Below are 15,036 nucleotides of genomic sequence, written 5' to 3'. Positions count from 1 at the left end.
AGCGCCGCGAGGCAAAGTTAAGGAAAATTTCAGGAAGATTCCTCAACCGGCTCAGAAAGGGGGTGGTGATGGACAGAGCATCTGAGTTAAACAGAACACGCATACCCAGTCAAAAGATCAGGGCTTGATCCATCACCGTTTTTTTAGCTCACTGCACCATCCCAGTTCAGAACCTGGCTATATGCAAATTAGTCTGACCCTGGCCCAGTGCATCATGGGAACAGGGCAGACCAAACTACCAAGCCAATTCTTTACTGGAAAGGAAACAAGCTTCCGGGTACCGGTTTCTGGCATTACAGCCGTCTTCGGCCCGGCTTGCTTGAATCCTGATGGTGCAGTGAGCAAGGGAGTCACATCTGAGCATACCCTGCCACTCCTATAGTGGCCAAAACGATTCAGAAAGGGGGTGGTGATGGACAGAGCATCTGAGTTAAACAGAACACTCATACCCAGTCAAAAGATCAGGGCTTGATCCATCACCGTTTTTTTAGGTCACTGCACCATCCCAGTTCAGAACCTGGCTATATGCAAATTAGTCTGACCCTGGCCCAGTGCATCATGGGAACAGGGCAGACCAAACTACCAAGCCAATTCTTTACTGGAAAGGAAACAAGCTTCCGGGGACCGGTTTCTGGCATTACAGCCGTCTTCGGCCCGGCTTGCTTGAATCCTGATGGTGCAGTGAGCAAGGGACTCACATCTGAGCATACCCTGCCACTCCTATAGTGGCCAAAACGATTCAGAAAGGGGGGGGGGGGGTGATGGACAGAGCATCCGAGTTAAACAGAACACTCATACCCAGTCAAAAGATCAGGGCTTGATCCATCACCGTTTTTTTAGCTCACTGCACCATCCCAGTTCAGAACCTGGCTATATGCAAATTAGTCTGACCCTGGCCCAGTGCATCATGGGAACAGGGCAGACCAAACTACCAAGCCAAATCTTTACTGGAAAGGAAACAAGCTTCATCACCACCCCCTTTTCTGAATCGTTTTTGGCCACTATAGGTGTGGCAGGGTATACTCAGACATGAGTCCCTTGCTCACTGCTCCATCAGGATTCAAGCAAGCCGGGCCGACGAGGCTGAAATGCCAGAAACCGGTCCCCGGTAGCTTGTCTCCTTTCTGGTGAAGAATTGGCTTGGTAGTTTGGTCTGCCCTGTTCCCATGATGCACTGGGCCAGGGACAGACTAATTTGCATATAGCCAGGTTCTGAGCTGGGATGGGGCAGTGAGCTAAATAACGGTGATGGATCAAGCCCTGATCTTTGGACTGGGTAAGAGTGGTCTGCTTAATTCAGACACTCTGTTCATCACCACCCCCTTTTCTGAATCGTTTTTGGCCACTATAGGTGTGGCAGGGTATACTCAGACATGAGTCCCTTGCTCACTGCTCCATCAGGATTCAAGCAAGCCGGGCCGACGAGGCTGAAATGCCAGAAACCGGTCCCCGGTAGCTTGTCTCCTTTCTGGTGAAGAATTGGCTTGGTAGTTTGGTCTGCCCTGTTCCCATGATGCACTGGGCCAGGGACAGACTAATTTGCATATAGCCAGGTTCTGAGCTGGGATGGGGCAGTGAGCAAAATAACGGTGATGGATCAAGCCCTGATCTTTGGACTGGGTAAGAGTGGTCTGCTTAATTCAGACACTCTGTTCATCACCACCCCCTTTTCTGAATCCTCAACCGGCGCCAAAGTTATTCCCAATAGAATGTTGCGATTTCCCTATGGAAAACAATCCTAACTACATATACCTACTGGCTATCGCCAGTAGGTAATATATATAAATATATATATATATATATATATATATATATATATATATATATATATATATATATATATATATATATATATATAAATATATATATATATATTTATATATATTTGCAATAGATGTTGTCACCCTCCACGACTCCCCATATGGCTGACCTCAACACCACAGACATCGATATACATAGGTTTAAAATTCAACTTTATTATTTTTTTTCATTTTGCATTCCATTTACAAGATTTTGTTTAAGAATATTTCCTTCTCAGGCCAAGGCATTTTGGCTCGCACCTTCTACTGGTCCTTCATTTACACCTTAGTGGGCATTCTCCCTCCTATTTATTATTGTCCTTTCACTATGATAATGTCCAGTTGGCTACTAGGGAAAGAGTAAAAGAAGATGTATTTGTTTTTCAGGCAGTTCCTCTTATTCTGGCTCGAAGACAAGTGATTCAGAGCAAAGTGCTACCTTTACAGAGGGCTCTACACAAGGTGGTTTTGTATGAAGAGGATGAGGACAAGGCAGAGGCAGGTTTCCAGATGGGGCAACAAGAATTAATCCCGATCTATAACTTGTCCAAAAGATCTTTGGATGAGAATGAACAAACAGTTTTAGTAAAGGGCTTATTATGTGTCCCTACTGTTAGACCTGACTTTACCCAAACTAGGCTAGAGATAATGCATTTTTTCAGGAAGCTAAGATTGAAGGTTCTCTTTTTGAGCAAAGACACTACGCCGGGCGGTGGTTTCTCTGGATTGAGAAATAGATCAACCTTTTTCCCTCCAAACATCTTAATGTCACTTGAAGTGATTTCCTTTGCGAAAACCATTTTAAGGAAACTAGACATTGTTGAAACAAAAAGACAATATGTTAAACACAACATTTTCAAAGAAGAGAGGGAGGCTTTTGGCCGACTACAGAACGACTTGTAAATAACCATTTAATCTGCCAATAAAGGTGGGGCGATCATCTTAAAGGACAGAGAATACTACGAAAGTGAAGTATTACAACAACTATCTGACAATGACACCTACAATTAGATGGGGATCCTTTTTCATCCATACAAGCAGAGATTATTAGATCCATTGAAAAAGTCCTTATTTGAAGGTGGAAACAGAAAAAGGAAAAACTCCTTCTGATAAATAAGAAACCGCGTGTTACTGTAATATACAATCTTCCAAAGATCCATTAAAACTGCTAATTGCAGATATATTGAATCATTTAACATACACAGCCAATGTCATTAACAAATTAGATCAGATAACATTTGATCCAGAAACAGACATACTAACGATGTGTGACATCACTAGTTTATACACTAATATTCCCCAAGAGGCAGGTCTTGAAGACATAGAATGTTTTCTAGAAAGAAGACAAAGACCACACTGTGTACCGACATGGTTCATTCTTGAACTGGCACAGATCTGCCTGAAGATACATTTCTTTCATTTTAATGGTACATTCTACATGCAGATCAAAGGGACCGCCATGAGATGTCCCTTTGCTCCAGAGCTAGCAGTGATGTTTATGGCTCTATCTGAGGTCAAATGGGTATATAACAATAACCTGTTCACAAATAACATCATGACTTGCAAACGCTTTATTTACAACAACTTTTTTATTTGGCGAGGTGAGTCTAGTAAACTACAGTTGTTCATAGAGTGGTTAAACAACCGCATGAATTACATTTAATTTACTGTCAAGTGGAGTAAGGAATTCATCAACTTCTTAGCTTTGACAATCAAACATATAGCTCTCTTCACAAAAGAGACAGCTAGAAATACGTTCCTCCATTATAAAAATCATCATCAACTAAGCCTAAATGACAATTTACCTTACAGTCAATTCAATTCAATTCGATAAGCTTTATTCGGTTTAAGAGTATCAACCATAAAAGCAAATGTACATACACAAATACTGAAATCTAATTCATATAAAAACGGCAAAAATTTTCTCACAGTACATAATAACATTAAAACAGCATACTTTTTCTGGCACGAATTGATCTTGAAATGTAAGTTACAGCCTAAACGCATATCTCTGGCTCTCTTAATGTAAACAATAAACTCATAGCAGCATTGATGATTTTGACATTATATTTCTTAAACAGTGGTTTTAGGTAGGCAATTCTAAAATACTAATTATTATAAAAGCAGCAAACGTTCAATCACAGTACAAAATAGTGTTCGAACTCCATACTTTTTCTGGCATGAATTGATCTTAAAATATATATTGCAGCATAAAAACATATCTCCGGCTCTTTTAAAGTAAACAGTAAACTCATAGCAGCATTGATGGTTTTGACATTATATTTCTTAAACAGTGGTTTAAGGTAGGCAATTCTAAAATTCAAGTACAAATCGCACAAAAGTAAAAAGTGCAAGGTGCTCTGCTTAGTGTGCCCGTTGCATGGGCACGGAGAGGCTGATTGCTGTTTCATTATTGGTAATGCTACTAAGTGATGGACAAGGCCAAGTCTCATCCTTGTTAAAACAAAGTGGTGTGATGGTCTCGTAACTAATGTTAAATGGCCTTGAAAACCATCAATCTCTAGATGCTGATGATAAAGCTGACATGTAGATTGCATCTCTACAGTTCTCAGCCTATACTCCTTCTTATGATTCAAGAAAGTATTCTTTATCTCCTGTTTGGCGAGTCCCGTCACATCATTTGGGTTTTCCAGGATCAGAATATTGAATAAATCTCTATATACCTTTACTATATATTTGAGCCAGGGGATCTTAAGACAATTGTCCAGTCGCAGGCAGTCCTTAATGATTGTTTTAGTAAATATGGTCTCCTCCTTTGCCCATATTGATCTCCACAGTAGGAGAGGCCTGAGAGCAATCAGATCTGACAAGTAATTGAGCCCCACCTCGCAAAAGATCAATTCAGAGGATGCTGAGGCAGGCAAACATAAAAGCAAAGGAATTTTCCTCTACGTGCAAATCTTGGCTAGACTGGTGACCCCAAACCCCTGTGCCGTATAATGCAATAGATGTGCATCTAGCTTTAAAAATATCAGTCATATCTTTGATGCGACGATCCCCCAGTTTTGATGCGAACCTAAAAACCCCATACACACTTTTTGTCATTTTAGCTCGAACATTTAATATTTCACGCATCCAATTGCCGTCACCAGCAAAGGATAGCCCCAAGTAACAGAAATTATCAATGTTCTGTATTTTCTTTCCATCTTTAAAAAAGATTTCATATTCCTGGGTTTTGAGTCACAGACCATTGTGTAGGTTTTAGCCTTGTTAATCAACGGCTTTCTTTCATTGATAAAATTTGCAAATCCATCAATTAACCGCTGAAAGCCTACCAAGATTCTGTATAAAATCACCGCATCATTCGCATAAAGCAGAACCAGTACATCCTGGCCCTTGACTTGGGGGGCGTCCGCCTGTATGATTTTAAGAGCTGCGTCAACTTTGTTTATAAATAAGGTAAAAAGCAATGGTGCTAGGATGCAACCCTGGCGGATACCTCATTTTACCTTAAAATTGGTTGTGCATTCACCCCTTTGGCCATACCATACTCTTAACATTAGTTTCTCATATAGCCTTGCTAAAAAGTAAATGATGGGCTCTGGGGCCCCGAGATTGAGTAGAACTTGCCAATGTATATTGTGATCCACTAGATCAAAGGCACTGCTAAGAACAGCAAAACATATGAAAAGCCGTCCTTGTTTAACATATGTATATTTCCCAATTAAAAGTTCCAAGTTAATACATTGTTCGATCATTCCCAGCCCCTTTCTAAAACCATATTGTACCTGTAACAGTATCCCTTTATCAGCAACCCACTCATCAAGTCTTACTAATAAAACCCTGCTCATAACCTTGACTGATGAATCTAATAGGGAAATTGGCATATAATTCTTGGCTTCTGATGTATTCCCCTTTTTAAAAATGGGGATAATAATGGATTCACTCCAGGTAGTGGGAGCTCCCTCTGTTACTTCCGCATTAAAAACCCTGCTAAGGATTCGGCCCCCAAATCCAACACAGTTTTATATATATCTATGGGTACCCCATCTGGGCCTGCCGCTTTTCCCCCTGTGCTACTTCTAATACCTAACTCTACCTCATCAATGGTGATGTTAACTGGATAATTAGCCATTTACTTAGGTTGGTAGGGCTCTCAGAGTTACTATCATATGGGTTAAATATGCTTGAGAAGTGTGCCACCCAGTCTTCACTACTGACGTGGCATAATAGTTACGGGTATGATTCATTTTTAAGAAATGGCAAGTTAACGGTTTCCCAGAACAATCTTTTGTTAGATGAATCTGCGGCCAGTGCAAGGTTATCCCATGCTTCCTCTTGGAGTTCCCTCTTCCTCCGTTTAAAATTTTGTTCATATTCTAGTCTTAATTTTTAGACTAACACCTTATCCCTGGGTATAGTGGACTGTGCTCGTTTCAGCTGATTTAATGAATCTGTACAAGAATGGTTAAACCATCCCCTGTTCTGCATATATTTCCTACGTGGAGGTGCAGTAAATATTTTGTAGTGGGAACCTTAATTTTACAGAAATTATTTAGTGTCATATCTGGTTCAACCTCAATTTCTATTCTATCATAGATCTTTTTACCACATTCTAAGAGAATATGTTTTAGAGTTTTAGCTGAATTAATACCTTTCCACCTGATTCTTGAGCCGTTGGATCTGCTTGGGGCAGTATTATTAACTACATTTTGTTCTACATGGAGTTTGTTCCCCCACACAAATATTGGCATGCTGATATAATTATGGTCGCTCAATAACATTTCGTCAATCTATGCGGTACAGCATAAGTGTACAATATTAGCAGATACTATTACATGGTCGATAATGCTAGTTGCGTTTATTCCAATGAAGGTTGGTATCTCCTTCCCAAACTCATCCTGTGCATATTGCATAACATCAAGGTCATATGTTTAAGGAATCTCCACAGGTATTATGTGGGAAGTGGATACAATCATCCCCTTTGTTGCTACTAAACGTGAAAACTTTGGTCATAGCAAGAGTACAGGCTGGGGTGTTAAAATCTCCGACCCAGATAATTGCTACATTTATATTATCTGCCATGATCAAATTATCTACTTCTGTCTCTAATTCAGTAACTATTTTATAGCAGTTAGAATCAAATATATTGTTATAAAAAATAATCAATAAGACATCCCAGACATCCTTATGGTATAGCCATAGTATCTACAAATGGTGCCCTAAATTGATAGCCCTTTTAATTTTTAGAGGCAAAGTATTTTTCAAAAGGATTAGCAACCCACCCTTTGCTCTTCCAGACAGGAGGGAATTGCTGGTAGGTCTTAAGAGGTGAACCCTTCAAAGTATACATGTTCAGTACTCTACGTTTCCTGTTGACTAATGATGTTGTGCTTATTAATAAAATCCATCCAACCCAACATTTCCTTTTTATTAGCCAAACATGATATATTCCAGGTACATTTACATTTACATTTACATTTACATTAAATTACTGTCCATTCCCATATCAATGCGGGGGCAATATCAGTGGATCTATATTCTCTTCTGTTACTTGCCCTTTATCTTCGACTGGGTGGGCCCCTGTACTACCATCTGTCTCCTTATTTAAAGTATTTAGTGCAGACAGATTCCAATCCCTAGGTAAATCCTTGGGAATAATTAAATTAGGCACAGACATGTTCATATTGTGTGCACTGTCTGCACACAGTCCAACGACCCGTTTCCTTCAGATTCCCCAATGGGTGATGGGCGGTGCCCTGTTAATCATTAACATCAAGTGTGCTAAGTGGTAGAAATCCATTAAATGTTGGTTATCCTTGATATGTCTGATATAACACTGCTGGATTAATCTTATGAGGCTCCCAGTCCCCCTCTTTAATGGGAGAGGGCCTTAAATGTCTATAAAAAAGCCTAAAGGCAAAAGTGATATATTGGAGTCACTAGCCGCTCTTTTCAAAGAAGTCCTGGCCCAGTTGGGATTCCTAAAATTAAGGATGACACAGTCTCCATGCAATCATTTTCTTAAGGGCCCGATCCAGTTTACTCTTCTCGTCAAGAGTATCTGTTCGCAATGGTTGGCAGGGAAACCACAATTTAGCTTTAGCCATTGCACCACTTTGTTTTTTAAAGAGTCATGTGTTTCCTTTTTGCCAGGCTGTAATTGAGGCACGTTCACCAGAACTGCCACATAAGGGCAGCATTCAGGGGAAGATTAATCGGCAGACGTGTACTTTCCTCCTGTTCCTCACTCTCCCTTGGCATGATAAGGGTTTTAGTTGTCTCTATGCATGCATTTGTTACGGGCTGTCTGGGGCCTCTTGGTAAGGTATTGGGCGCTTGGTGGTTAAGAGCTTTGCCCTCGGATTCCTTATGATTCATATTATTGGTGCTTAAGGTAATTAAAGTGGTAGCAGTAGCAGTAGTTATACCTTGCTTAGGGTGCTCATACTGTACCACCTGTAATCCGTTCACAATTACCTGAGGGTCTTTGCTGACATGTCTAAACAAGTTGATCAGTTTTTCAACTTCTCTATTAAGTGTGTCTAGTTTATCATACAGTGGTTTAATAGTTACTTCTAGTCTTTGTGTTAATAGAGCTACAATAAGATGACTTTGCTTATCAGACAAATACCCTGGATCAGAGGGTGTCTCCAATGGTTTAGCAACAGTATTTAATGGAGGTCCTTTTTTATTTTTATTAGTGGTCCCTGTTTTCTGTTGACTTTTCCTACAACTCCTTTTCTTATTCGGTGTAGACGGGCCACTATGTGATTGTACTCGTAGTGCCTCGGTGATAGAAGTTGATCTGGGTCTAGGTCAGGGGTCCCAGTATTAGCAGAGGGGGTAGTTTCTAGTTTGTTACTTGGGACCGGCTCTTCTTCTAACCCAGCTAATTCTTCCAACACTGTACCTACACCTAATGATAGGCGGCACTCTGCCCTGTCTATTTCTACGTTAATGGCACTAACTTCCCTTACTAAATAGGAATCAATAGTAGAGCAAGAGGGATCAACAACAGTTTTGGGAGTTTTAGGGATTTTTTTGCAGTTGCGGTTCGATATCTTAAATGATGGTAATAAGTCGGAAAAGGCCCAAGAGAAATTCAGCAGGCTAAGGTCTGGTTAGTTTTCTGCTATGTGTAAAGTTGTTAAAAACCTAGCCACACAGAACAGAAAATCAACATAATAGAAAACTAAAATGCTAAAAATGCGTATAAACGAGGTGCAAAATGCAAACACTTACATCAAAGGGCCAGAATATTTAAATTTACAATAGTAATGGACTGAAGGTGCTTAGGTGCGTAAAATATGCACAGTGCAGGTAATGAGACCACAGGGCCAGGAATAAAAAAGGCTGGGCACCTTTGTATACAAATAAATGCCTACAATAAGACCAATAAGAACCTATAAAATCAAAATTAAAAGAGAACCACTCAACTCGTGCTATTCATCAGGCATAAGTATGGGTAAATGTACCATTTATAGATGGTTTGATACACGCTCCGGCTAGCTTAACCCTGGCTGTGCTTTAAGCTATCTTGCTAACTAACTTACTGAGTGACCAGGATTACAATCGTTAGAGAACACAGTCTCGTGAAAGGGGATGTTCCCACTGCCACTTAGAGGAGATACCATTGTACATTATTTGTCTCACCGTCTTATAATATCTTAAGGTGGTGGGTGTTAAAAGTTGGGCCGTCCGCTCGAATGACTCTAGGGATTATATCCATACAATGCCCGTTTCCCAGTTCCAGGGCCTGATTAAGACCATCCAAGTACAGTTTCCTAGAGACAAATGGGGTGGCCCTTCCCTGCCACGATCTGGTCCCAGAAGTAACACGACAAAGAAGACTACCAAGGACTAACAAGAGAACTGGTTTTTGGGCGTGCCATTTACGAACTGAATGTACAACAATATGATCTGAACAATATGATGATGACATGTATGATTTATGACCCACAATATGATATGCACAGTAGGATGATGACATGTATGATATATGACCCCGGATATGATTTATGACCCAGATATGGCAGTTCGCAAATGACACAATGTGATCATGGTTCATGCTAACAGTGATTGGATAACCAGTTTGTGTATAATCCCAATAAAACTGCGGCCAACAACGACCACAACTACAATTCCCTGTTGGCTAATGTTATTGGGATACCAGGGTGATGGGTTGGGGAAGATATTTCCCACGGTATGGGCGCATGTGGGGGTTATTAGGAGTCACCTAGCTTGCGCATGGCTTACTATAAGGCGGTGTGTTTTTACGGTTGCACTGCACTCCCTTGCATTAATCGGCTAGCCGGGTTTATAAACTGTACGCTCACCTTTCGCTTCAACCGGCACACGGCACGAGTATTACTTTTAATCTCGCAGATTATACTGAGCACACCACTGATTAGACAAGCACTCTTTTCACTCCCCAGACAAAACACGTTTGTTACTTCTTGATTAGCGATGATGACCGGGCAATTCGATTTATTAAACCACTGGCACGGCACACACCTGGATCACATAGGCACAGTGGTCTGTAAATCTTATTCAGTCAGCCTTTACTTGGCGAGATCGCGCATCTATTAATTATGTTAACATAGGCTCAGTGTTCACTACATTATGCCTATTAGTCCTTCACCTGGCTAGACCGCGCACGCACGCGCACGCGCTTCCCTTTTTAAATGTTTTTCAGGATTAGTTTATACTCCTTTGCGTACCATAAGATTAGATTAGCTAACAGACACCTGGGTCATATCTTTGATCCGTCCCTTCTCTTCCCTCATTAGGTTCGACCTTTTGGCAACCCACCAGGCTGAGACCCCTCCTCCTGCTCCTCATGTGAGTATCACTGTTCACACATGTCATTAGTGACGTTATTCCAAATTAAATTCCTCTCGGAAACACCCCCTTTTTCCTTTCAGACTGTCCCCCCCTCCTTGTCTTGATAAAGACCCGCCGCGACCACCAACTGGGGCGCACCAGGGTCGAAACATCGACGCTTTACCACTGGTCCAGATACTCCAGGAGCATGTACATGAACCGTTTGTCTCCTTGGAGAAGAATTAATACTATGTCCACCCCAATTCCTTGTATATATTTTGTATATATGTGTCACTGTATTTGATGCACTGAGCACTTTTGTTCACTAACAGTCATATTTCCCACATTTGTGTGTTTTTGACGGTCCTATCATCATTTATTGAAACCATTGGCATCATTGAATGAATTAATTCAAATGTAACATGTTTGCTTTTTTATTAATATAAAGCATTGCTGGAAATCAATTTCAATTTCTCTATATGTCCTTGTTTCAGAGAGTTTGTTTTCAATGTGTATTGAGCGCACCAAGCCTTTTTCAAAGTGATTGTCTTCACCCAACAGAACCACAATACTCTATGAGGTCGAAACTCTTTGGCATTTCTCCTGGGGATTCATAATGGAGTACCATTTCAATATAAGAACATTGGCTATGCTGAAAAGTATGCAATAGTTCGAAAGGACTATAGATTTTGTTTTAGAACAGGCTGAGTGTGGGAAAACATTGACTACATATCCCCAGTTATTTTGTTTAAGGGGCACCAAAAAAAGACAAATGTGGGCTAGTTTGGACTCATTGAAACAACTCGTGCTTTCATTCGCTATTGTGTTTTCAAATAACCAATTGCTTATTGGTGTCATGTTTTGTGTTGACCCATGTTTATTTGTATTCTGTTAGCATATTGCGTGTACCAAATGGAAAAGAATATCATACAATCGAAAACAGTGAACAAAATAACATAAATTGTTCAATGAGATAAACTCTCAAGCACTTTAGATTGATGTGTAAGTAGTGTTTCTTTTACTACGCTGCTTCATTGGCCTTGTGGGGTGTTTGATATGATTTTACAGTTGTCTACTAGAGCATGGATTGCCCTTATCCTCTGGTCCATTCTCACTGCCATTTTACATGTATTCAAACTCAATTAATACAGTAGCTCGTGCCATTCTGCAATTTCTACTCAATTGCTGAAAGTGACTAGTGCACAGACATATTATATATCATGTTTAACCTTCTATTTTCAAAGCTATCACCATCGTGTAAAACACTCCCATCTTTTCACAAGTTCCATTATATTCATAAGTCCAAAGAATGTTTTAACTCTTCTTCTATTTCGGTTGTTAATTCATTCCAGTCATGCACTTCAATGTACAATATCTATCTCTTTTATTGTATTAATTATATTTGAAATGGCCCGTACGATATACAGGAGTTATACTAAAATGTGATGTCTACTGTTCTATTTCCTATCAATTCATATGGTTAAAGTGACTCATGCCTAATTCGTACATCTTTTCATTTGCCTTTATTGCACAACATTCTTAAAGTGTCCTACTATTACATGTGTATTGATAAAGTGGGGAATGCTACCTTTTATTTTTCGTCCTCCCTTATTGTACGTACTTCATAAACTGTCCCGTGCTATTGCATTCTGTAAATAAAGGGACATGTGTAACCTTCTATTCATGTATCCTTATTGCACATCCCTCATAAATTGTCCAATGTGATTACATTTGTGTTTAGAAAGTGGCTTGCCCTTATTGCACAAAACCTCCTAATGTGTCTCCGTGCTAGTGCAATATATCATTATTACATTGACTCATGCTACCTTTCTGTGACCTCGTCTCTCCTCTATTCTTGGCATTCATTTAATCATAGCCACTATTTCACACTGTGGTGGACCTTCTCTTGCTATAACTTATCGTTTTCCCAATGTCTTTTGGCGTACCAAGCTCCAAAAGAAAATATTTCATCATTGTTTCTGATGCTGAGACGCTGAGATGCTGAAAGAGAGAGTGAGCGAGAGCAGTGAGTGGGAGCTCACCACAAGTCCTCTCATCCTGAGACTCTGTCTGCCTGGTGGGGTCGGGAGTGGAAGCTTGTTGCAAGGTCCTCTTGTTCTCATTCTGAGCCGCGCTGCCCTGCCTGGTGAAGTCGGAGCTGGTTGGCATCCTGGGTCTTTACGTGGACTTTCCTGGACTTTTTTCCTGTAGAGGCTCGGTCAGGCAGGGTGGCGGAAGGAAATTGGTGGCGGAATCAGAGGAGGAGAGGCAGCAGCAGGCTGCGGCGTAAGAATCAGTGGAGGAGGCAGGTTCAGCCTAGTCTGCACGAGTCCGCCATTACCCCTAGTCAAGGCACAGGAGAACATGCCAGAGACATTGCGGTGAGTCCGGAGGCTGAGGGTAATGTGCTTGCCTGGGAGTTGTCTCCGCCTGGGTTTTTGCCCAGTCCTGCCTAGTCGAGCACGCACCCTTGTATGTCTGTATGCCGACTAAATAATTTTTAACTTGCCTCCGCACCCAAATAGGGGGGGAGAATACTCGAATCATCCTCGTGCAAATAAAATAAAATTGCAAAGAACTTCATATCAATAACCACACGCACCACAGTAACTGGGAAAACTGCTCGTCTGGATTGAGTTAATTTCAATTTTGACCAGTTAGTTTTGACCTGCTTTGTACCATCCTCATTCCATTGACTGAACTGGGGGGGTACTTGTAATAAGAGTGGTGGGTACTGCCTCCTTGCAACCCCGTTTTGTGGCTGAATGGGTCGAACCAGGCTAATTTGTATTCTGTTCCATTTTCATCCTTCCATCAGCATCGTTTTTCAACCACCTTTCTGCTTTACCTGACAGGCTCTCTCTGGTCAACAAAATTCTCCAAACTAAATTACTCTGTGGGGATGCCATCCAGGTGCTTGCGTTCAGGGCGCACAAATGCAAATACACCAGTAGATTCACCCACAGGACTGTCAGGACCCCCTGCAAGACCAGACAGTCACTACACGGACCATCCTAGTCCCCTAAAGCTCCCAAAAACTATCAAGCGAAGGAAAAATCGGGGCACATTTCACATTTGAAAACATATCCATCGGTGATGTCAATGTTCACAAAGGGTGTAAGTAATTCCCTACGTGGTAAGGTGGCAAAGGATGGGGTACAGGAGGTTCAGGAGATGGCCACCTGTGTAACACAGGAGAATGAGGAGGGCATTCAGCCCATTCTCCCAGAGTTTAAAGTGCCTCCTTCTACCACCTCAAATATTCGCCGTCAGAACACAGGCAAAATGATTCCGTTCTCTTCATTAAAATTACAGCCTCCTGGTGGAAATGCTTTACGGGCAGGAGTGGAAGATATTGAGGTGGAAATGGACCAAATTGAAGGTAGAGCAGAGGTCTCTCCTGCTGTGAACAATGACGGAAAGGAATTTTCACCACTGTCACCATTGGCAGGGCTGTATCCCTGTATGATAAACCCAAGCCCACCCCCGAAGATTTACTGAGTGTAGTTCTGGTCCTTCCCCGCCAAATTTGTTCGAGGAGGTGCCACAGGTGCCACAGTCTATAGACCTTAGCCTTGCAGTGGTGAAAATGGAGGACTATACCCTGCCTGTCATCACTGTACCATTGGAAAAAAACAATGATTTGGAGGCCCATTTAAGAATCACTGTGGATCCGGAATTGAGACTGTATCCGGCTCTATCAGCTGGTTACCCTCACATGCCCGCCCTGTACAGTAGTACCCCCACTATTTTCTCTCATGTCCATTCATTAGACTTGGGGGCATCAGTTACATTTCAAGACAAGGGGATACATGACACTTTGAACTCAGTAGAGAATGTATGGGGGCATCTTAGAGATATCTCATGCATTGGAGAGAATTATCTCATCAGTTTTATCTTTGCTGGACCAAACCACAGTGAAGTTTGATCATATATTGGAAGTTCTATCTCCTATTTTAACGGGGATCCAAAACTCATCTCTGTTAACCAAGTAACAAATAAGTTAGTAAAGGCCCTTGCTATAGATTGCCGTTCATGCCAGACATGTAATGAGGTATCTATACGGGGAACTAAGGTAGAGAAGAAGAAAGATAAGGAGGCCTCTTTAGCTGTACTGTCTTGAGGTAGCCCCCTGGTAAGCTCAGCTCCAGTTAAACAAAGTATATAGAGTATCCATTCCACCAGTCTTGGGGACTGTTAGAAATGGGGGTCTCTAGTTGTCAATGGCTTGCACCTTTGTCCAAATAGGGACCCTTGCTTCTAGTCAAAGTAAGGGGGATTCACTCATAAATAACCCCTGCTCAACCCTATGATAGCTTGGCACGAGCAGAGAGGCTTATCTCAGAGGCAGTGTGTGAAGCACTTATTAACATATACAGTAATACAGTGAAAACTAACCCTGGGCAAAGCACTATGCTATGCTCGCGTAGTTTGCAAAGTTTGTGCTACT

The sequence above is a fragment of the Lissotriton helveticus genome, chromosome 6 (genome assembly GCF_964261635.1).
Source record: "Lissotriton helveticus chromosome 6, aLisHel1.1, whole genome shotgun sequence".
NCBI classification, from domain to species: domain Eukaryota; kingdom Metazoa; phylum Chordata; class Amphibia; order Caudata; family Salamandridae; genus Lissotriton; species Lissotriton helveticus.
The sequence above is the reverse complement of the archived record's forward strand: the minus strand, read 5'-3'. Positions refer to the sequence as shown.